Source organism: Muntiacus reevesi, chromosome 4 (genome assembly GCF_963930625.1).
Source record: "Muntiacus reevesi chromosome 4, mMunRee1.1, whole genome shotgun sequence".
Taxonomy (NCBI): domain Eukaryota; kingdom Metazoa; phylum Chordata; class Mammalia; order Artiodactyla; family Cervidae; genus Muntiacus; species Muntiacus reevesi.
Window position 1 is genome coordinate 95,083,050 of NC_089252.1, and position 24,070 is coordinate 95,107,119.

A 24,070-nucleotide genomic window follows, 5' to 3' on the forward strand; every position below is an offset into this window, starting at 1 on the left:
ACCTCACTGGATGCGCTGGAATAGGAGGTTTTATGGCAGAAAAACGGGGCAACACTGCATGCTATGTGCCCTTTAATTCATACTCCTTATTGACATATTAAAAATGACTGCCAGCTGTTTTAATTCGATGTCTGCCTGAGCGAAGCATTACCAAGCACTTTTATATTTTATCTTAGCAAGTCTTTAAAAGATAATCTTCTGAGATACATACTAATTTATCCCATCTACACATGAGGAAAGTGAGGTTTGAAGTGTCACCGGTTAAAGGTAAACGAGGAGCCAGATTTCAAATCCACTCTCATATTTGAGTTTATACTCAACCCCTGAGCTTTTCTTCTTCTCCTCACCCTTCCCCCACCTCTCAACTAACTTATCTCACAGTTACTAAGATCCCAATGGTGCAGTCACTTTCCCGCTAACTATATAGATGGTTTCTCACATTGATTTTTTTCATGATTACTTTTTTACACAATTGAGACCATTCTTAACTGAATTAGTTGGTCATCTTTTGTTGGTTACTTTAATATTTATTCACGTCACCATACTGAGCTGGCTTGGTATCATTTTGGATATTATCTTCCCTAACATCAAGCTTCTGTGCACCAGTCTCATTTGGCCTTTGTCTAACTGCTTCCTTGCACACTTTAGTGGATTTTCATCTGTATCTTTGACAGTTTATGGATAAACAAAGATGTAAAAGAGACAGGATGTGTCTGAGTTTATTTATCCTGTCTTTGGCAAAGGAGTCTTTGTCTGCAAAATGAAAGTGGTTAGAAAGCAAAAGTAGGATTAAAAAAAAAAAAAAGAGGGTGCCCACAGTATAGATGTAGTAAGCTCTCGTGTTGTATGGGATTGAGATTTCTTGCACCATTAGGACCTTAAACACTATGAGATAAGTTATTGGTGGCGGGGAGGGGGGAGTGGTGAGAAGGAGAGACAGAAAATGCTGCTCTACCCTTCAGTTTCATCCGAAAGAAATTGTCCATTAATCCTGGGATCTGGGTTGTTTGCTAACCACCTCTCCAGAGCATGCATTTGCTCAGGAAATGGGCTTTCAGAGAGAAGGGAAGGATGTGAGTTATTAGCTAAGACCCTATCTCTCAGCAGGGGCAGAGTCAAAAGGTAGCAGAAGTGATATTCTTGGTTCCATAAGATTGCACAGGGTACCTAATCTGCTCCATCACACTCAGTCCCTATTAAGTCGGCTTTCTCCACTGTGTTCTCTGAGAGCTCTCACGTGACAGGGATACCCTCCCTTTACCCTCTCTCAGTCAGAAACAATTTCATAAGCATCTACTCTGTACTCAGCGTTTCCTTGATAGGCCAGTTGCCTGATGTGGCTTGGCTGATGTTTCAGGAAGTTTTCTTTGTTGTTGAAACTGTGCTTAATGCTCTCCCTGGATTATCTGTTTGCATATCCAGAACAGTCTTACAAGAGTCTATTATTAGCTGTGATTTACAAAAGAAAAAACAGACATAGAGAGCAGAAATGACTTGTTAAAAAACACACAGGTAATCAAGGGGTGGAGCAGGGATGCTTGCTCCACTTCCTTAAATTCTAAAGCCTGTACATTTTATGACTGTCAAATAGCAGAAAAGTGAATAGGAACTCCGCCACTGCTGTTCTCGTGAACAAAGTGGATTCTATTGAGGAGATGTAAGTAAAGAAGAGAATTGCTTGGTCAAATAAAAACTAATGTCATTGCTTGGTTAAATAAAAACAAATATTACTACTAATCAGGTGAGAAGGGTCTCTAATACTGCTGGGGGTGGGGAGGAAAGTCAGGAAATCATTTATTTTCAAAAAAACACTAATTACACACATATAAATTCTTCTGAGTAAAAATGTCAAGAATACTACTGTTGTCTGCAGCCTAAATAGACCTTCTCTAGTTTGGCTGGCACTGAAATATTAGAATTTGATCTTCATTCCTCCAGTCTTGAGAAAAAAAGACTGCAATGTCATTGTTCTGTAATAATTAATTCTTTCAAATAACACACAGAGTAAGTCCACTTATAAAAACTTTGGTGAGTAGTAGTAATCTCTTAGGTTTATAAAAATGCCATTGAAGGATAAATAAGAGGTAGGGACAACTTTACTCTTGTAGCCTGAAAGCTTTAAATATTAAGCAGAAATTATTTAGCAATTAAAAAAAATGAGCTCTCAGGCCACAAAAAGACATGGAGGAAACTTAAATGCATATTGCTAAGTGAAATACACCAATTAGAAAAGTCCACATACTTTGTGAATGATCCCCACTATATGACATTCTGTAAAAGATGAAACTGTGGGGACAGTAAAAAGATCTGTGGTTGTCAGGGATTGGAGAGGAGAGAGGGTGGAATAGTCAGAGCACAGAGTGTTTTTAGGGCACTAAAACAACTCTGTCTGATATTGTAATGGTGAATACATGTCTTTATGCATGTCAAAACCCACAGAATGTACATTGTAAAGAGTAAACCCTAATGTAAGCTATGGATTTTTGGTGATGATAATGTTGTAATCTTGGCTCATCAATTACAGCCAAGATACCACACTAGATACCAAGATAGCCAAGATACCACTCTAACACACTAATGCAAGGTGCGAATAGGCGAAACTGGGTTGGAGAGAGCAGAGTGAGGGAGCAGATGGTAATTCTACTTTGGATTCACTTTTTCTGTAAATCTAAAACTGCTTTTAAAAAAAAGTTAAGTTTTTAAAGCAGGAGAATATCATGCTGTTTTTTAGCATCATAGCATCTCTGTAGATGATAGTCCCTTTTGGGGAATAAGAATAATCCCCTCGATGCATAATAGCAACTCAGTGCTCGGATTGTGACAACCAAGAGATATATGAAAGGTCAATTAAACGTCTCTTTGGATTGGAAAGACAAGGGGGACTTTGTGTCACAACAGTTCTCATCCTATGGAACCGTGGAGATGGCAGAGATAAAACAATACTCTTTATCACCAGCAGATTAACTAGCAGGGGCATATTCTTTCTATTTATCCTATAGGAGCCTAAGGACAATTAGCCTTTTGTCCTTACCCCTGCTGCAGGGGAATGGAGCCCTTGACTGAGACCTAGTGGGGTTTACCTAAGGCCATGCAGTTCAGATTTCTTGTGTGTGTCTCTGGCAGGACATCCCATTTCCTAATATGCCTTCCAGCAAAGGAACTTCTAGATGGAGCCCTCAGCATTCAGAGGGAAATAAGCTGGTCTACGGTTACTTGAGAAGAATAGTAGGATATAGAAATCTGTGCTGGAGAGCAATACAATAAGTGTGTGGCATGTTCTGGTTAGGAGCTTCTAGTCAGAACATCTTGCTCTTTCCTGGTCCTTAGGTTCTAACTCAGCACCAGGCACAGAGGGAAGGCTCTATAGAGGTGAGGCTTTGCTGGATGAATGAACCTCCAAACTTTGCTGAAGAAAAGGAAACAGTAAAATGATTCATTAACATTAACACCTCATTTTTTTCAGCTCTTTCACTACAGTGTCCAGATAAATATCTGTGGGGCATGTTTGTGTGTGGATGGCTTTCTGCATTCTAAATCCTTGTTTGGAATGGGATCTGTTGAGTTTTTTGACTGCCTTCTTTTGAGAACAAGACTCCAGTCTTCTTTGCGGCAACCAGTCTTCAGCTTATTCTTAGTGTGTGAAATTTGAATATTTCTCTTGGCTTGAGAAAATGGTCTGTGGCCTGTGCCCAGTCAGTCAGAGTGTTGTTTCCCTTGGCCTCAGTAAATCCAAAGACAGGCACATAAGTCGAGGTGGACCCCTAAGATTCCTACCTGGGATTTTGCTGGAATGATTGGAAAGAAGTGCTGTTTACCTGCTGGGGTTGAGAAATTGGCAAAACCCAAGGCTAGAGTTACTGGTGGATTAAGGAGCCACCACTTGGGGAAAGTCTCATTGAAAATAAAGCCAGAATAGAAGAAAACTTGAGCTGAAAGATGGCCAAAGAACAAGTCATGGTGGAAATCTTTGAGTAACTTGAACCTGAAGCTTGGAGTCAACACTTTTCCTAGACCCTTCAATGAAGTGGGCTCTAAATTCCCTGGATTTCAACCACCTTATCACCAATTAAAATTCACTGATAGATTCATTGGGGGATGGGAGCTTTATTATCAATACCATGTATTGAAATTGTGAGTCTTTACTTTCATATGTCCATGTCCTTCAGATTAGAATGGAGTAGGAAAATCCTATCTGGGAGATGTACTATCCAGAGTCTCCATCACTTCCCTCCACCTAATCAGACTGCCAGATGGAAAAAGATAACATCTGAAAGGAAGAGCCCTTGAAATACCTCTTCCACATCCCAACAAAAGGAAGAATTCTCCTTTGTTAAAAATCTCCTTTCACCATAAACTCTTTTAGTGGTTTAGCAAAAGTTGGCACGTGGCAGAGTTCTCCTGAACAGATTGAGACATCAGAGACTGGGCCCTTGGCCATGCCTGGAACACGTTCTGAAGACATGGCCCATGTTCCCTCTCCCCCTCATTCAATGTGCCATTAACACTAGGAGTACAATTCAAGAGCTAAGGCAGCTTGGACTTGAAAAATAACCTTGCAGTTCATGGATGGGTTTGAAGGATAAATAGGAATACTCTGTAGCTCTTCGCTCCACTGTGGCCATGATATAATAAAAAGTAACATCTCTTGAGTGCTTCTGTACCCAAGCATGGTTTTAAATTCTCTTTTTGCATTATCCCTTGTAACCCTCATCTACTGCAACCCTATGTGATAGATTGATCATAGTCACCTTTTCACATTTGAAGAAATGGAACCAAGAAAACTTACAGAATAAGCCTGGGATCGCTGAGGAAAATTTAACCCAAGTAGTAAGACCCAGGCTCTCAATCACAACACATTATGTTGTGTAAAAGAATAAAAACAGTGCCTGGACCATGGCTTTAGAAATAGTGGGAATGAATGTTATGACCAGAAAGAAGCTATTGTGTAACCTGATAGAAAAACAGACTGAAGGAGATAAGGGACTTCCCGAAACTCACATAGTATGTTAAAGAATCAAGCACTGAAATCCAGCCCTGATGCCCAGGTTCTGTTGGAATGCACACCTGTCCTTCTAGGAAGTATACACTGCACCAAATATCAAGTTACTCAACAGACAGCGGTTGTTAAAATTCTAAAGTATGTCCAGACCAGTGAGCAAGTTGTACCACCCTGAGGCTGTTTCCCTCTCCCCTCAAGACTCCTGGACCTCCCCTGCAATTCAGTAATTAAAGGGTTAATGTCTGTCTCTGTGACTGGCCTTCATTCTCATTAGCCACCTCACTCCCTCAGTTAGGTAACTTTGTTTGTTTTAAGATTTTTTTCTTTTCTGTTGTGGACCAGTTTTAAAGTCTTTGTATTGAATTTCTTAACAGTATTGTTTCTGTTTTATGTTTTAGTTTTTTGACCATGAGACATTTAGTATCTTAGCTCCCCGTCCAGGGAATGAACCCACACCCCTACAGTGTAGATCAAACCTACATTGGAAGGTGAATTCTTAACCACTGGACTGCCAGGGAAGTCCCTGTTAAGTAGTTTTTGTTTTTTCTTTTCTGGGCATCAATTTATTTTTTTTTTAATTAATTTATTTTAATTAGAGGATAATTGCTTTACAATATTGTGATGCTTTTTTCCATACATCAACATGAATCAGCCATGGGTATACATGTGTTCCCCCCCACCTTCTGAACCCCCATCCCACATCCCTCCCCACCTGCCCCTCTGTATTGTCCCAGAGCACCAACTTTGGGTGCCCTGCTTTATGCATCAAGCTAACATGTGCCTTTCATGAGCACAGAAACAATCACACAAGCTGTTATCCCTCCACATAACAGGAGCTTCATAGCTGAACTGCAGGTGACATTTGGGATAACACTGCTATCTCAAATATGAGATGTGAAAGTGTTAGTCACTCAATCATGTCTGACTCCGCGACTCCATGGACTGTGGCCTGCCAAGCGCTCCTGTCCATGGAATTCTCCAGGCAAGAAGAGTGGAGTCGGTTGCCGTTCACTTCTCCAGAGAATCTCTCCAACCCAGGGATCAAAACCAGGTCTCCTGCATTACAGGTGGATTCTTTACTATCTGAGCCTAAGAGCTGATCAGACAGAATGCAGGGTTCAGAAAGAAGAAAGCTCTGCTGCAGCTTTTGGAGTCTTTGTAGAGGTCTTTTCATACCCTTCTAAGTGTTTGTTAAGAGAAAACCTCCCTGTAGAGATGAGGCATTCAGGGCACCTGAATTGTCAGAGGCAAGAAGAGTCTTAACCCCCTCTCTCACTTCCCTTGTTTCTTTTTGGATTGACAGGGGCATCCCTCAAGTCACAGGAACTCCACTGACAAACAAATGGGAAATACCAGGAAAGCAACGCTTGCCAGCTGCAAAGATGTCAGGCTCAGACTCCTTTTGAAGTTAATAGGAGGTAAGCTGTTCTTTCTCACCCTTCTCACCAGTAGAGATGAAGAAATAAATTGTTAATGGAAGGGAGGCTCTGATGCACAGACTGCCCAGCTGGAGTCAACCATTGTGCACTGCTAGCCAGTCTAAAAACCATCTAGGTCTCAGTGACCTGCCTCCATGAGATGATGGTTTGCAGAAGACTCACTCAGGCCATTTAAATATCCATACCCCTGATATGCCTTCACAGGATTTGCAGATCACCAAGTAATTCTTAAATATTAATTGATATGCATCCAATAACAACATTCTTTTATGGGCCAGAAATTTATTTCAGTGGTAGCCACAACTTCCTTGTATAATGTTTGAAGCAAAAGATATTACAGTGGCTGATAGCAAATACAGAAAAAGCCAGAAAACTCCTCTTCTCATCTGCTGATCTCCTTCTCATTTTCTGAATGTTTGTTTATATATTGTTTTGTATTCCAGGCTCTGTCCCCAGACTAGGTTGGCGTTCCGTTAGCACCTTATGGTTTCCTTTGTGGCATTTATTACTTTTATGATGATTTACTGAATGCCTGTCTTCCCTGTTAGACCCGTAATACCCATGAGAATTGATTGCATTGCTCTTACAGATCCCCAGAAACGGGAAAGGTGTTACGTATTATAGTCACTATTTACTGAATAATGAATGAACTCTGCAGGACTTTGACACCAAGTCCTCACTATTTATTCAATTCAGTTCAGTTCAGTCACTCAGTCGTGTCCAACTTTGCAACCCCATGAATCGCAGCACACCAGGCCTCCCTGTCCATCACCAACTCCCAGAGTTTACTCAAACTCATGCCCATCGAGTCGGTGATGCCATCCAACCGTCTCATCCTCTGTTGTCCCCTTCTCCTCCTGCCCCCAATCCCTCCCAGCATCAGGGTCTTTTCCAATGAGTCAACTTTTCGCATGAGGTGGCCAAAGTACTGGAGTTTCAGCTTCAAGGAGGGGGCCTTTTCTTATTGAAGTTGATTTACAATGTTGTGTTCATTTCTGATACATAGCAAAGTGATTCAGGTATACATATATATAAACACATTCTTTTTTAAAAATTCTTTTCCTTTATGATTTATCATAGGATACTGAAGATAGTTCTCTGTGCTATACAGTAGGTCCTTGTTGGTTAATCCATTTTCAATATAGCAGTGTGTACATGTCCATCCCAAACTCCCTAACTAGCCCTTTCCCCCATCCTTCCCCTTGACAACCATAAGCTAGTCCTCGAAGTCTGGTTGTTTTATAAGTTCATTTGTATTGTTTTTTTTTAGATTCCACGTATAAGGGATGTCATATGATATTTCTCCTTCTCTGACTTACTTCACTCAGTATGACACTCTCTAGGTCCATCCATGTTGCTGCAAATGGCATTATTTCATTGTCTTTTATGGCTGAGTAGTATTGCATTGTGTGTATGTGTATATGTGTGTGTGTATCACTTCTTTATCCATTCATCTGTTGATGGACATTTAGGTCCCCAAAAGGAGGGGGACTCTTAACCATTATTAGAATATGTGGGAAAGGCAGTTTAAAAAGAAATAAAGTCATCCTTGCATCCATCAAGTTCTTCAGCTTTACCAGTTTGCAAAACACTTTCCAGTGTGTCTTGTTTTTCTATTTCCTTTTCGAGGGAGAAGGTTACATTTTTTATTGTCTTAACAAACCTTGTTCTATTTTAAAGAAAATTCTTGAGAGCTTGTAAATGCAGATGCACACAATTAACACTGTACTTTATAAGTATTCATTGTTATCTGTTAATCTTTGAGATAGTAAAACCAAAATAAACGAGTGAACCAAAACTCTGTCACAAAAGAACAGATTGAATCTTATGAAGGATATTTGATGGGCGCTCAAAGAAATCAGAAAACTGCCTTGTTACTACCATGGTATATTTTGTTAATAACTGATGTCCTTAACACAGAATGTTTGCATTAGTCTAGAGTGTAGAACATTGGACTTTCAAGGGCCAGTTTTAAAGATTTCTTAATCCTGGATCAATCACAAAGTGAACTTTAAAAAATTGATTTCATTACCTCAGGTGAATTATACATCTGTTGACTTAAACATTAAAAAATCCTCACAAGACTATTTTTTTTCTCTTCCTATTTCTTGAAGTTCATTCTCTCTTAGCCCGTGAGTTAAGGAAACCTTCATTCCATGTACTGTAATCTGAGCATAACTTAATTTTCCGCAAACTGGGGTCCACAGACTAGTAGGAAATGACTTGCCTTTTATTGGGGTTCTGTGAATTCCCTCTGAAATGTGTAAAGGGATGAAACCATGCACTGAATCATGCAGATGAACATTTTTAAATGAAATATGGCCACACAGTGTCCATATCTGGAGGTTTTTAAATGTATTGCAAGTTCTCTCACACGCCTCCCTTAAAAAGAAGATTCTAATTTTCCTTCCTTTGGATGCAGGAAGGACTTAGTGACTTGCTTCTGACAAGCAGAATGAGGTAAGGTGGTCTTACCTGACTCCCAAAGCTAGGTTGGGAAGGGCAGTATGGCTTCCACCTGGCGTCTGTCTTGGGGCATGCACCTGGGAAAACAGTGAGGCGCCATTTAAGAAATACAGCTTTCCCGAGTGGGACCTAATAACAGTTAAAAGGTTTTGCACAGCAAAAGTGAAACAGAGTGAAAAGAAAACCCTCAGAATGAGAGAAAACGATAGCAAATGAAACAACTGACAAAGGATTCATTTTCAAAATATACAAGCAATTCATACAACTCAATACAAGAAAAACAAATAACCCAATCAAGAGTGGGCAAAAGACCTAAATAGACATTTCTCCAAAGAGGACATACAGATGTCTAATAAACACATGAAAAGATGCTCAACATTGTTCATTATTAGAGAATTGCATATCAAAACTACAATGAGATATCACTCACACCAGTCAAAATGGCCATCATCAAAAAATCCACAAACAACAAGTGCTGGAGAGGGTGTGGAGAAAAGGGAACCCTCCTGCACTGCTGGTGGGAATGAAAATTGATACAGCCACTGTGGAAGACAGTATGGATATTCCTTAAAAAACTAGGAATAAAAACACCATATGACCCAGCAATACCACTTCTAGGCATACACCCTGAGGAAGTCAAAACTGAAAAAGATGCATGTACCCCAGTATTCATTGCAGCACTACTTACAATAGCTAGAATACAATACCTGGAAGCAACCTAGATGTCCATCCATTCATATCCATTTATGAATGGATAAAGAAACAGTGGTACATATGCAATGGAATATTACTCAGCCCTAAAAAGTAACACATCTGAGTCAGTTCTAATGAGGTGGATGAACCTAGAGCCTATTATACTGAGTGAGGTAAGTCAGAAAGAGAAAAACAAATATCAAATATTAATGCATATATATGGAATCTAGAAAGATGGTACTGATGAACGTAATTGTGGGGCAGCAGTGGAGATGCAGATGTGAAGAACAGACTTTACAGACAAGGACGGAGTGGGGGGAGGAAGGAAAGGGTGAGAGGAATGGAGAGAGTAGCATGGACGCAGATACACTACCATGTGTAAAGTAGATGGCCAGTGGGAATTTGCCGTATGACTCGGGGAGCTGAACCTGGGGCTTCATAGCAACCTAGAGGAGTAGGAGGTGGGAGGGAGGTTTAAGAGGGAGGGGACATACATACACCTGTGGCTAATTCACGGTGATGTAGGGCAGAAATCAAGCCAGTATTGTAAAGCAGTTATCCTTCAATTAAAAATAAGTTTAAAAAAAGAAAAAAGAAATGTGACTTTCCTAATCCATTGTACCCCAGAAATCCAGTGAAGATATTTCAGAGGCTGGTAGAGGAGCCCCAGCTATTTGTCTTCCCAGGCCAGCTACTGGGTATGCACGTGATTAAGTCTTCCAACTTCAGCCACCATCTAACTACAACCTCACGAAATACCCACTAAGTCAGGACTACACAGCTGAGCCCCTGCTGAGTTCCTGACCTAAAGAAGCCATGAGAGGGAAATGATGATTGCTGTTGTGAGCCAGTGAGTTTTGTGGTGTTTGTTACCAAGCAAAAGATAACTACTCGGTGTCTTTCTTTGCAGGTGGGTTTGTGATACAAGGGAAACATGCATATATTAGAGAGAAGGAGAGCATAGAGGCAGACGTAATAGATGCACGTCAAGTGAAGGGCGAAGTAGTGCACATGGAAGGAAGCGACAGGGAAATTGCTCATCACCCCCGATTTGATGTTTGAGGCGGGTTGAACTCAAAGGAGTCTTTGTTAGGTCAATATCAGACTTGTGTTGCAAGCAGTTACTGGGCTTGCAGACAGAACAAGCTCAGCAATTCCATTTAACAAACGTAATCAATTTTAACTGCATTGGCTTGGCTTGGCTTTTGTTTATTCCTCTGATTCTATTTGACTTTACATCTGCTCACGTCTAGCTTTATATGTATACATTTTAGTAGTATTATAATAAAGTCATTGAAAATACCAGAGAACCACAATGTTTCTTTCAAAGGAATTTTAAATTTGAGAATAAATGAGGGAGGAGTGTCAGGAAGGCATGTGACACACTTTCATCTCATTAACTGTTGCCAAATGAAGTAGTGCCTACTACTGTATACCCTGTAACATTCTTCACAATTGTCCATACGTGTAACAGTTCAACTGGAAGGTTAGTGTATCTGCCTGTAAGTCTCCCAGTTTAAGTCATGTTTCAAATGCCTCTTAGTTATGATGATGTTTTTAGTCCTAGTTTCTTAGTATGCATTACCTGACTTTTTTGATCAGTGATCACTCTTCCTATTTGTCCATTTCAGCTTGAAAACTACCACCTGTCTTTGTAGTGTCCTTGAGCTCCCCAACTTAAATTTTTGAGTAGGGAACTTAAATGATATTCTAACCCAGACCACAGTGAATGAGTTCACTTAGCAACTCAGCTTTGTAATTTTTCTAAATTCTTTTGACTGTTCTTACATTGTTTTCCATATTTCAGTAAAGCTAAGTTGTCATAATGGAAGATGTTCCATTATTTATGAGTCAACATAACAAAGACTGGCAGTTAAACTATGACACAGCACTTTATCAATAAAACTTGTTTTGTATTGATTTGAACGTGCTCTATTTAATAAACAGAGCTCGTTAGACATATATTTTTATCGGACATTACTGTTGTGCATGTATAAAATGGAAAGCGTAAACAAAACAAAAATGGGAGGAGAGGAGATCTTTCCTAGAACTTCCCATTCAGAGTCTGGCTCTTCTGAATCACTTTGCAGATGAACATCCTTAGGGATATTCTGTGATGTCATCCTCCATGTCAATGAGAACATTGATGATGTAGCATTTCCAAAAAGAATGTTTCATTATTGGTTCTGGAATTTTCTTCTAAGCTACTCTTATCCTTTCTAGACGTTTTGATATGTATGTGCAAGTAAAATCAAGGCCTCACATTGAAGTGTTTTAAAATGTACATGAGAGAGTCAATGGAGTATGATATTATTATGTTTCCTGTAAACTATGTTAAAATAATCAGCTATCCACAAATTTAAGTATTTTGCAGTGTTTTAGTTATACTCAGGCATCTAGGTCTGATATCAAGTCGTTAGTCTGCAATGAATCATTACTATACATTTACATTGCTTTACTTCATTATCTCCATTTTTTGGGAATACTTAAAGATACATCAGTTACCGGTTTAAATTCTTTGCATGTGTTAACTCATTAAACCCAAGGAAGTGGCATAATGTCCATTTTATCAACGAAGAAACTAAGATTTAGAGAATTTAAATAATTCGTTCAAAGTCACATTGCTTCTTCAATGGCAAAGCCAGAGTTAGACTTTAATCTCAGTGACAGCAAATTGCATTCTACTAACTGCTTTGTGATATTACATCCACATAAACACACAGCTGCAGTATGAGAATTGTTAACTAATATTAATGATCCTTATTATGTGCTATGTAAACAGTTTCAACTTCACTGAGCCTTCCCTCTACTTGCACATGAGTATATAAAGTACCCTAAATGTGGATTTTTATTGTCTACTTTCTTTCCGAGGTCAAATATTAACAGTAACCCTTCAGGGACTGATCTAGTGGTAATGAACCAACATTTCTTAGAGCCTGGCAATGCATCACTCTGTGGCCATCTTGCTTTAAAGATTTCTGAGGGAATTAGCTATAAAATGAACATACTACTGGTCAGTCACTCTTTACATGGATATAGGTCCATGCATACCTATTTTGCCACTGATCAGAAAATGTCATCTTGACAATCATTCTCTAGGAAATTAATGTTGCATGCACCACATGTTTATGACCCACGATATGAAAGGAAAGAGTATGTGCAATTGCTTTATGATGTACCTAAAGCAAAATACTATTATTAGGCGCTGCTCAGTGGAGCCATGCTTAGGTAATTACCTTGCTTTTAAAAAGAAAAAATAATCACAGAGGAACTCTGACCTCATTTTATAATTGGGGAGTCAGTGACAGCAATAGTTAGCCTTGCAAGTAACAAATACAGGAATGACTTAGAAAATAAAGTGAAGCAGCTTTTGTAATGTTAGGTCATGGAGTTAGGAACTTTTATTTAAACATTCCTCCTTTGAGGTACCTTGAGACAGCATCTTTAACAGTTCTGTCCAGGTGTTTGGAAACAAAAAGAGAATCTTTGTCTGTCTAGAGTTTGTGAGCCATGCTTTATTGAGAAAAGGTCAGCTTCATGTGGAAAGGTCTGTGAAACCCTGTGAACCAATGCTGAGCCAAACGAGATGCATTGTGAAAGAAGGTAACTGTGCTTTCTCTCATGTTCTTAAGTCTCAGCATCTGGCACCACCATCCTCCCCACTACCTAAAGTCAGAATCATCATTGACTGGCCTCACTTATCTGGTCCTTGTATTTAATAAATTTCTGAGTCCTCTTATTTTCCTTCCTCAATAACTCCCTACTCAGCCTACTTCTGTCCTAACTGCCATCACTTCCAGTCACCACCATGGCCTGCCTGGACAGCTGCATCGACCTCTATAATTTAACTGAGATTTTCTGCTTGTGGTCCTGCTGTTTATGAAGCTGATCATGTGACTTTTTGGCTTAAACTCTTCAATGGTTTCCTGTGGCTCTTGAGATAAGGCCCCAAGTCCACCGTGTAGCTCACAGGCCCCTCATGCTGAGACTCCTGTTGATTTCCAAAGTTCTGTCTCTCTTCTTCCCATGGAGGGCATTGAAAGAAGGTAAAATATCCTTTCCTTTCCACAGTTAGATTTTACACCCTCTTAAGATGACTTCCTGTATGACCAGGCTTGTTTCATACCTCCTGCTTTGTGTTCTCTTCCTTCTTTTTGACGATCCTATCCCTTAGTTAGCTCTGTTATAACTACCTGCTTGCTTACCTTCTCTACCAACCATAAATTCATTGAAAGCAGAATCTGGAAACTGTCTCTTGTTCAAAAGTCAGGGCAGTTGTTACCATATTGCATACAACACTGGTACAAAGGATGACTTGAAGCAGTACACAGATGTTCTCATTTAAGCTTTTAAAAACTATCCTACTTTTTTTTTACATTTATATGCTCTTTATAACAAGTAGTTTGTTTTATTATAAACCTCAGATGCACAGGATTAAATTAACTATAATCTTTATTCTAGGACACAATAATCAGTGGTCTTTTCATAACCCATTTGTATTTATTTTGTTTGTTATTTTATACCTTAATAAACATCTCCAAATTCACTATGCAAAACAGAAGCTAAGATCATCACAAAAGGCAACATCTAGCATTATGATACATGGGTTCTTTTCTTCTGCATCCTTGTACCTGACTCTACATACAGTGATCAGTGTTCTCTCACTTCCTATTTAAATAGCTCACTTTCCTGTATATTTCTAAACTTTATTTTTTTTAATATTGTGGAACATATTTAATAATTCAATTTTTAAATATATTCTACTTTTTAAATAAAGTGCATATAATTGCATATCAAAACAGAATAAAAGTATATTTTCTTTTCTTATTGAGATATAATTGATATTTAACACTATTAGTTTAGGTATACAGCATAATGATTCAATACTTGTATGTATTGTTAAATAATCACTGGATAAGTGTAGTTAACATCCATCACTAAACATAGTTGCAAAAATATTTGTGTGATAAGGGTTTTAAAAATCTACTCTCTAGCAATTTTCAGATTTGTAATATAATATTGTTAACTATAATCACCCTGCTATATATCCCAAACCTCATTTTCTTATGTTACTTGTTTTTAATTTTATAAAAAGCATATCACACTTTGGCAATATGTGGAGCTTTCTTCATTTAATATCATGTTGTTGAGAGTCATCTTATTGTTGTATGCTGTTGTAGTTCACTTAGTTTGACTGCTATTTTCCACTGATGACTGTATCATAGTTTAAGCATCCACTCACCCATCAGTGGTCACTTGAGTAGTCACCACACTTTTGCCACTGTGTACAGCAGTGCTCTGAACCTTTGAGTACTTGCCTCCTGTTGGACATGGACAAACATTTCGCTGTAGAACACATATCATAGAGTATGTGAATCCATAACTTTTAGAGAGAATACCAAGCTAGAATTTAATGAAATAGCACCCACCAACTTACCCTCTGACCAGTAATGTAAATGAAATCCTATGGATTCACATCCTCTCTATTTCTTGATACTGTCAGTCTTCTTCATTTTGGCCACTCAGATATCAAGAAAATGGTGTCTCGTGTGATCTTCATTTATATTTCCCTGATGAGTAATGATATTGAATATTTCTTCATACATCTATTGTATGTATGTGTTTTCTCTTCTGTGAGATGTTTACTCCTATTTTCTATCCATTTTTATCTTGGATTGTTTGTGTTACTGGTATGTAGACAATTTTACATATTTTGATAGCAATTCTTGGAAGACTGTGTACTTACCGTAAAATATCTTTTTGAAGTTGGTAACTTACCTCTGTAACATCCTTAAGTTATCCTAATGAATAAAAAGCTCTTAAGATAACATACATATGACATTGAATAGTACCAAAGTAGATTTCTGGATAACATGGCAAGGAGTGAAATTACCCAGTTTCGTAACTCATGAAGTGAATTGTGGTATACGCTTTGCTCTGTATTTGTGCTGCTTTTGCACATATCCATAAGGTATTAGGCACATCATAGGCATTCAGCCAGAATTTGCTGGAAAAGGGCACAATAATAACATTCACCCTCCAGGTTGATTAAACAGATGGCTTGCTTTTGAAAGAAGAAAAAAGTTTAAAGAAACTAAAGAACAGGACTGATTTCCATGGTGTTTTTGGCAGACTAGTACATGTAGTTAGATAGGTTAAGTTTCCTCTTTTCCAAGACAGTATTTTGGGGACACACTTGTATAGGTGTTTTGTACTGATTCATTTATAGGAGACTTTTGCATATACTGTGAAACTTCTCTTTGGAGCTTATGAAAGGGAAGAAATAAGAAAGAAACACTGATCCTCTTACAAGTCATCCACGACCTCAAATCCCCCACAAGTGGACCTACCTATATATCTTTATTCTTCCTTAGCTCCCACTCAGGCATAAAGCAGGATGTATCAATATGTACACTTATGATTTGTGGTGATTTCTCATCTTCTTTTTTAACCTACAATACGGTGTCAACCAATCTCTCTAGTCTCTTCCTATGACTACCATCCACCCTTTACTCAGTGTTCCTACCTCCCATGAGGGCCAAGGCAAAGGCAGGATCACATTGATTCTGAGAGATGGGGCAAGGATGTCTGTTTTATACTTATATAGCTTTGCAATATGAAAGTTAAGTAGCATGTTTTTATTTTTAAAGAATGTTATGTTTTACAATACAGAAAACTGCATCTCACGTATATGTAGTATAAGAAATACTATTACTTGTACCCTGGCTATGCATTGCCCAGCTTAAGTATCTGAACTCAACCAATCTACTGCAACTCCCTGTATCAGCCCCTCGCCCCTCATTTATTTATTTGTGCAAGAGCATCTATTTAAATGAGTATTACACATCAAGCACTGTTCTGGGCACTACAAAACAGTAAAATAAAAAAAGATAAAAAGTTCTGACTCACGGAGCTTACATTTTATAAAAGAAAACTGCTATTTTGAATTTGGGTTTTATTAGATAGATACAGATCTCTCCAAGCGGTATGTTAGTTTATTATCATGCATCCAATTTTCTTCTAAGCCTTGCTTTTTAAACTTCATGTATTTATGCATGAGATCCTACTTTGTTCGTTCTCAATATTTCTGTACTTCTGTTTTGTAAGTACCTCACAGCATATCTATTTTTAGATATATTTTTATGCTACAAAATCCTGTTTGTAGATCAGGATTATCTTTAGATTCTTGCTATTACAAACAGTTCTGTTATGAAATGGTACCCACACATATCTTTGTGTCTGGATTCTTTTGCTTAACATGATGTTTGTGAGACTCATTTCTGTTGTTCGAAGCAGTAATTCAGTACTACTTATCGTTGCATGGTTTATTTGGATATGTTTACACCTAATTTGCTTATACTTATTTATTTGAACAATTTGAATTATCTCTAGTATTTGTTTAACATCATATTTATGTATATGTCTTTTGAAGCATATGTTTGAGTTGGGTATTGCTGGCTCATAAGATACTTGTAAGTCTAATTATAGTAGATACAGTCACATAATTATCCAAAGGGAAAATACAGTTTGCTTTACCACAGCTATTCTGCTATGTTTCACATTGTGCTTTTAATTTCTATTTGTTTGATGAGTAATGAAAGTGAGCACTTCCATAACAGTTCATTTGTTGTTTAATATCATATTTTATAGAGTACCAGTTCAGCACTTTCACCTATTTTATTCTCTTGAATTGTCTGGCTATTTTTGTTGATTTGAAAAACTATATACAAGAGTATTCCTGAAGGATAGGAATAAAGGATAAGACCAATTGTATGTCATTAAATAGAAGAGGTAATATAGGCACATTTGTCTTATTCTCGCTCAGTGTGAGGTAAAATTCAGTATTTCAATTAAATATATTATTGTAAGTTTTGACGAATGATTTATTGGAATAATGAAGTTTCTTTTCGTTACTGGTTTGCTATAGTTTATCATGAAAGTATATAAACTTTAAGTGCTTTTCATGAAGCTATTGAGTTAATTATGTGCATTTTCTCCTTCATGCTATGATATGTTGATTTGTATTGATTAATTTTTGAATGTTAACCCAAGCATGCATTCCTAGAATAAATTCAGCATTTTTGTAGTGTAGCATCCTTTTTGAATGTTGCTGAATTCAGTATTCTGATACTTTGCTTAGAATTTTTAAAATCTGCTTTCAGGTAAAAGGTTGGCCTATGGGTTTACTTTCTTGGAACATAATTGTCAGCTTTTGGTATTAAAGGGTATGCTAGCCACAAAATCATTTTGGGGAAATAACACCTCTTCATTCTTGTGATCTATCTCCCCCTACCCTAATTCTCTGTTCACCTGTGTCTAACTTCTATTAATCCCGTTGATTGGGTTCTTAATTTTAGTTGTTACACTTTTTCCATTCTCCAGTTACCACTTGATCCCATTGTTTTTACCATTGTATTTCATTAATTAATATTTTTACCTATTCATCCTGATTATTTTAATATCCATGTCTGAATATCTGGATATCCTGTATGAGTCTATTTTTAATACTTATTATTTGCCCTTGGTTATTAGTCATCTCATCTTTTTGTGTGTATTGATCATTTTTTGTGCTGAGCATTGACTTTGAAAAACTGTGGAAATAGTCTGAACTGTTCCTTTCATATCAGCAAATTTCTTAATGAGAAACATAATTCAGATTTCAAGGTCCTTTCCTTGGATTTTCACTCTCTCTCCAATCCTAGAGTTGAAAATTCCTACTGTATTGATATTGTCTTGTCAATGTTTTCAAGATTTTTTAAAAAATAGTGAGTTTGTCTAGTTACTCCTAGAGAGAGAATTTTCCTAAAATTTGTTAGTATGCTATTGCCAGAAGGAGCACTGATTATGTTACTGGATTTTAATTTGTGTTTTCTTTATTTCAAAAGAGTTGAACATTTTTTAAGAAGCTTATCAGCCAGTAGGTGTTTTCATTTATGCATGTTGCTATTTATTCATTTTTTATGGATCTGTAGAAATTATATTATATAGATTTTTTATTCTTGTTCTATTTCAAATTCTTTCTCTCTAGTTACAGTTCTTTTTATGCTTAATTTGCTTTGATGAACTTCAGTATTTTTAAGGTAATCATATTCACCAATCTTTTCTTTTTTGAGCCTTTTATCTTATTTAGAAACTCTTTCCCTATATCAGTATTATAAAGATATTCTTCTATATTTTTCTCTAATAATTAAAAATTTTTTCTTTTAACTTTTGTCTTAATCCATGTGCATTTCATGTCTGTGTGTGGAGTTAAGTAAAGATCCAATTTCATTTACTTCCATATGAATAAATATATGTCTGTCATATATGTTTTTCATGTGTTATAAACATACCATTTTATATATATATATATATATTTTTTTTTTTTTTTTACCATTTTATATTTTATAGCATACCTTTTATTTTTTAATATTTACTATTTATTTGACTGGGCCAGGTCTTAGTTGGGGCACTCAGGATCTTTAATTGCAACATGTGAGATTTAGTTCCCTGACCAGGCATGGAACCCAGGCCACCCCTGCATTGGAAATAGAGCCACTAGACAACAAGGGAAGTCCCTATAATATACCTTTTAATGTAACACTGCATAAATATGCCACAGTATGTTTATCCACTCATCTATTGATGGGCATTTAAATTGTTTCCAGTTGTTGCCTGTTACAAATAAGGCAGTTGTAATATTCTTGTCTAGATTTTTTTGTGGACCTAAGTCATAATTTCTCTTAGGTAAATGCCTAGGAATGAAATTGCTGAGTCATAGAGTGTTTAACGTTTTAAAAAAAGCTGCCAAAGTGTTTTCCCAAAAAGAGGTACCATTTACACAACTGTCTGCAATGTATAAGAGTTCCAGTTGCTCCATATCCTCACCAATACTTGAAATTGTTAGAAATTTTAACTTTAGAAAATTTAACTTTAACATTTCATTGCTGTCCAGTGGTGTCTCATTTGTCTTAACGTGCATTCCCTGAAGGCTAATGTGATGTTAAGAATTTTGTCATGTATTTATTTGCAATATATCTTCTTTTAGAAAGTACCTTTTCAAGTCTTTATTATGTTTTTTGATTGAATTGCCATCTTATTACTGAGTTTAAAAGGACTGACTCTATTCTGGATTATATATTTTGGATATAAGGCCTCTGTCAGAGGAATGTGTTGATAATATTTTCCTCTAATATGTAGCCTGCCTTTTCATTTTCCTAATGGTGTCCTTTGAAGAGCAAAAAATTTTAATTTCAATAATGCCTAGTATATCACTTTTTGATTTACATTTAGCCTAAGAGATCTTTTCCTACTCCAAAGTGACAAAAATTTTATCCTGTATTTTACTCTAAAAATACTGTAGTTTTGGCTTACCTTTAGGCTTTAGGATCTATAAATTCTGAAAAAAAAAATATATATATATATATAAATTCTGGTTTATGACATGAGGTAGACGTAATTTATTTTTTAATATGACTGTCCAGTGTTCCCACCATATTTAATGAAAGCAATTTTACTTTTCCATATAATTACCTTGGAACTTTTCCCAAAATTCAGTTTACCATAGGTGTGTTAGTTTTTTTCTAGATTGTGTTCTGGTCCATTGATCTATATGTCAGTACTTTTGTTAGTATTGTATTGTTGTGATTATTGGAGCATTATAGTAGGCTTAAAATCAGATAGTGTAACTCTTGCAACTTTATTCCTTTTTAAAATCATTGACTAGGATGTCATTAAATCATAAACAAGTGTGACAGCATTGACATCTTAATGATGCTGAATCTACCAATCCATGAGCATGATATAGCTCACCAGCTCTCTTTAAATTTCTCTCAGCAGTGTGTAATAGTTTTCAGTGTAGAGATCCTGCACATCTTTCATGAGGTTTATCCTAGATATTACAGTTATTTTTAATACAATCACTTAACCTTTTTATTTGTAAGATTCCTGTGGCTCAGAGGTTAAAGCATCTGCCTGCAATGCGGGAGACCTGGGTTCAGTCCCTGGATTGGGAAGATCCCCTGGAGAAGGAAATGGCAACCCACTCCAGTATTCTTGCCTAGAGAATCCCATGGATGGAGAAGCCTGGTGGGCTACAGTCCACGGGGTCACAAAGAGTCGGACACGACTGAGCGACTTAACTAACTAACTAACTAACTAACCTTTTTATAATAACTTCTAAATTATTTTATAAGAGTTTTAGATTTATAGAAAAATTATAAAACTAGCACAAAGAGTTCCCATAAACCCCACACCCAGTTTGCCCTATTATTAGCTTCTTATTTTATTTTATTTTTTTTAGCTTCTTATTTTAATATGGTACATTTGTCACAATTAGTAAATCAAGACTGATGCATTATTGTTAACTACAATTTTTGCTTCACTCTGGTTTCCTTAGTTTTGAACTAGTGTCTATTTTCTGTCACAGGATCTCATCCAGGTGCTAATATTATATTTAGTTGTCATGTCTCCTTGGACTTCTCTTGGAAATTTACTCTTTACTGTGTTCATAACATTATGTTTTCTTTCTTCAAAATGGTTGATGTATTAGATATTCATATGTCAAAAAGTAGAGTACATGTATCCTTTCAGACCATGTTTTTCTCTGGGTATATTTCTAGGAGTGGAATTGCAGGTCATATGGTAGCTCTGTTTTTAGTTTTTAAAGGAACTTCCATACTGTTATCCATAGTGGCTGTACCAATTTATATTCCCACCAGTAGCGCAGAAGGGTTCCCTTCTCTCCACACCCTCTCCAGCATTTATTGTTTGTGAATTTTTTTGATGATAGCCATTTTGACTGATATGACATGATTATCTCATTGTAGTTTTGATTTTCATTTCTGTAGTAATCATCAATGCTGAGCATCTTTTCATGTGCCTTTTGGCCATCTTCTTTGGAGAAATGTAGGTCTTCTGCCCATTTTTTGATTGGCTGGTTTTGATGATATTGTTTCATGAGCTGTTTATAAATTTTGGAGACTAATCCCTTGTTGATCACATCATTTGCAAATATTTTCTCCCAATCTGTGGATTGTATTTTTGTTCTGTTTATTGTTTCCTTTGCTGTGCAAACACTTTTAAATTTCAGTAGGTTCCATTTGTTTATTTTTGTTTTTATTTCCTTTATTCTGAAAGACAGGCTGAAAAAGATATTGCTACAGTTTATTGACAGAGAGCATTCTGCCTATGTTTTCCTCTAGGAGATTTATAACGTCCAGTCTCACATTTAGGTCTTTAAACAATTTTGAGCTTATTTTTGTGTGTGGTGTTAAGGAATGATCTAATTTCATATTTTTACATGTATCTGCCCAGTTTTGCCACACCATTTGTTGAAGAGATTGTCTTTCCAACATTGTGCAGATCTTGCCTCCATGTCATAGATTAATTAGCCCTAGGTGTGGGGATCCATTTTTAGACTTTCTATCCTGTTCCCTTGATCTGTATTTCCATTTTTTTGTGCCAGTACCATACTGATTGATGACTATAGCTTTATGGTATCGGCTGAAGTCAGGGAGCCTGAATCCTCCAACTCTAGTTTTCTTTCTCAAAATTGTTCTCAGTATTTGGAGTCTTTTGTGTCTCCATACAGATTTTAAGACTTTTTTTGGTCTAGTTCTCTGAAAAATACCATTGGTAATTTGATAGGGATTGCATTGAATCTGTAGATTGCCTTGCATAGTATGTAATTGTAATACATACTATCTTTTGTAATATGGTACCTGATCTCACCTAGGTACCATATTATATTTAGTTGTCATGTCTTGTTAGACTCCTCTTGGGAATTAACTTTTTAACTATGTTCATAATATTATGTTTCCTTTCTTCAAAATGGTAGATATGTCACAGAGTGGAGTTGAATGCCTACCTCACACCATGTACTCAAAATGTATCAGTGACATAAACATAAAAGCTAAAGTTACAAAATTTATAGAAGATGACATAGGACTAAATCTCCATGAATTTTAATTTGAAACTTGGACTTGCATATGACTGAGCAACGAGAGAAATAGTAGAGAAACTGGACTTTCATAAAATAAAAGCTTTTGTTCATCAAAAGACATTATCGAGAAAGAGAAAAAAACAACCTACAGAATGGGATTAAGTAATTGCAAATCATGCATTTCATAGGGGTCTATAAAGAACTCTTAAGCTCAACAACAAAAAGATTTTTTAAAACTTATTTAAAAGTAAGCAACGGATTTGTACAGACCTTTATCCAAAGAAGTAAAAATGGCCAACAGGCACATAAAAGGATGCTCCACATTGTTAGTCATGAGGGAAAACAAAATTCACAGTGAGTCATTACTTCACACCCACTGTGATGTCTGTAATGAAATATATAAAAAATAACAAGTGTCAGAAAAATATGGAGAAATTGAAACCCTCATACATTGCTGGTAGGAACATAAAGAGGTTTAGCCAGTTTGGAAAACAGTTTGACAGTTCCTTAAAAAATTAAACATAGAATTACTTTATGACCCAGTAGTCCCACCCCAAGGTGTATACACAAAAGAACTGAAAAAATACTCAAACAAGTACATGTACACAGAAGTTCATAGCAGCACTGTACACAATAGCCGAAAGGTGGAAAGAACCCAAATGTCCATTAGCAGAAATGGACAAACCCAGTGTGATATATATATATATATGTATGTACAACGGAATGTTATTCGGCCTTTAAAAAGAGGCAAGTACAACACAGTTGAACTTTGAAAACATGGTGCTAACTGAAAAAGGCCAGGCACAAAAGGTCACACATTGTATGACTCCGTTCGTATGAAGAATTCAAAGAGACAGAACCTACATTGGTGGCTGTCAGAGGCAGAGTTTGGAAAAGTAGGAGGCAACTACTTGGCACGTACAAGTTTTCCTTTTGGGTGATAAGAATGCTTTAGAACTAGACAGAAGTGGTGGTTGCACAACATGGTGAGTGTACTAAATGCCTCTGAATTTTTCACTTTTAAATGAATAATTTTATGTGTGAATTTCACCTCCGTAACAAAAAAGGGGAGACTTAAAAAGTGAAAGGGATATTTATCCATCACTGCTCTATCTCCAGCTACTTTGAGAGAACCAAGCATGCAATAGGTACCAAATAAATGTCATTGAGTAAATGAAAAACTGTACTTGTCTTTTAAGCACAGCAGTTGTCTGTCATAGCTGGGCTGGAAAAGTGTCTAAGTTTACTTTCAAAAAGAGTTTCTGAGCTACAGTCATGGCTATAGTAGAAATACACAAGCCAGTTTCCCCAAAGAACAGAAGATGGACCCAGGTTTTGGAAGACAACATTCTCCACCATCTGTCATCTTTACTTTTGGTAGAGAGCTGAAATTGCTGACTGTGTCTCACGAAGACCCCTGATACTCCTTTGCCTCCCACCTAGCACACTTTATTTACCATATTTACAAGAGTAGACTTTATTCACCATATTTACCTGACTATTTACCATACAAACTCTATGTGCAGCAAAGCTCAGCTGTTTGTAAACCAC

The 24,070-nt window shown here is 36.9% G+C and overlaps 1 long non-coding RNA gene across 1 annotated transcript in view; it reads right to left on the reverse strand.

Annotated features, from left to right (window-relative positions):
* The window catches only part of LOC136166703 (uncharacterized), a 253,821-nt gene that overhangs the window by 124,249 nt on the left and 105,502 nt on the right, over window positions 1–24,070 (reverse strand). The window contains exon 2 of the long non-coding RNA XR_010662981.1: window positions 8,914–8,981. This is a non-coding gene — a long non-coding RNA (uncharacterized lncRNA). The remainder of the gene's footprint in view (window positions 1–8,913; window positions 8,982–24,070) is intronic.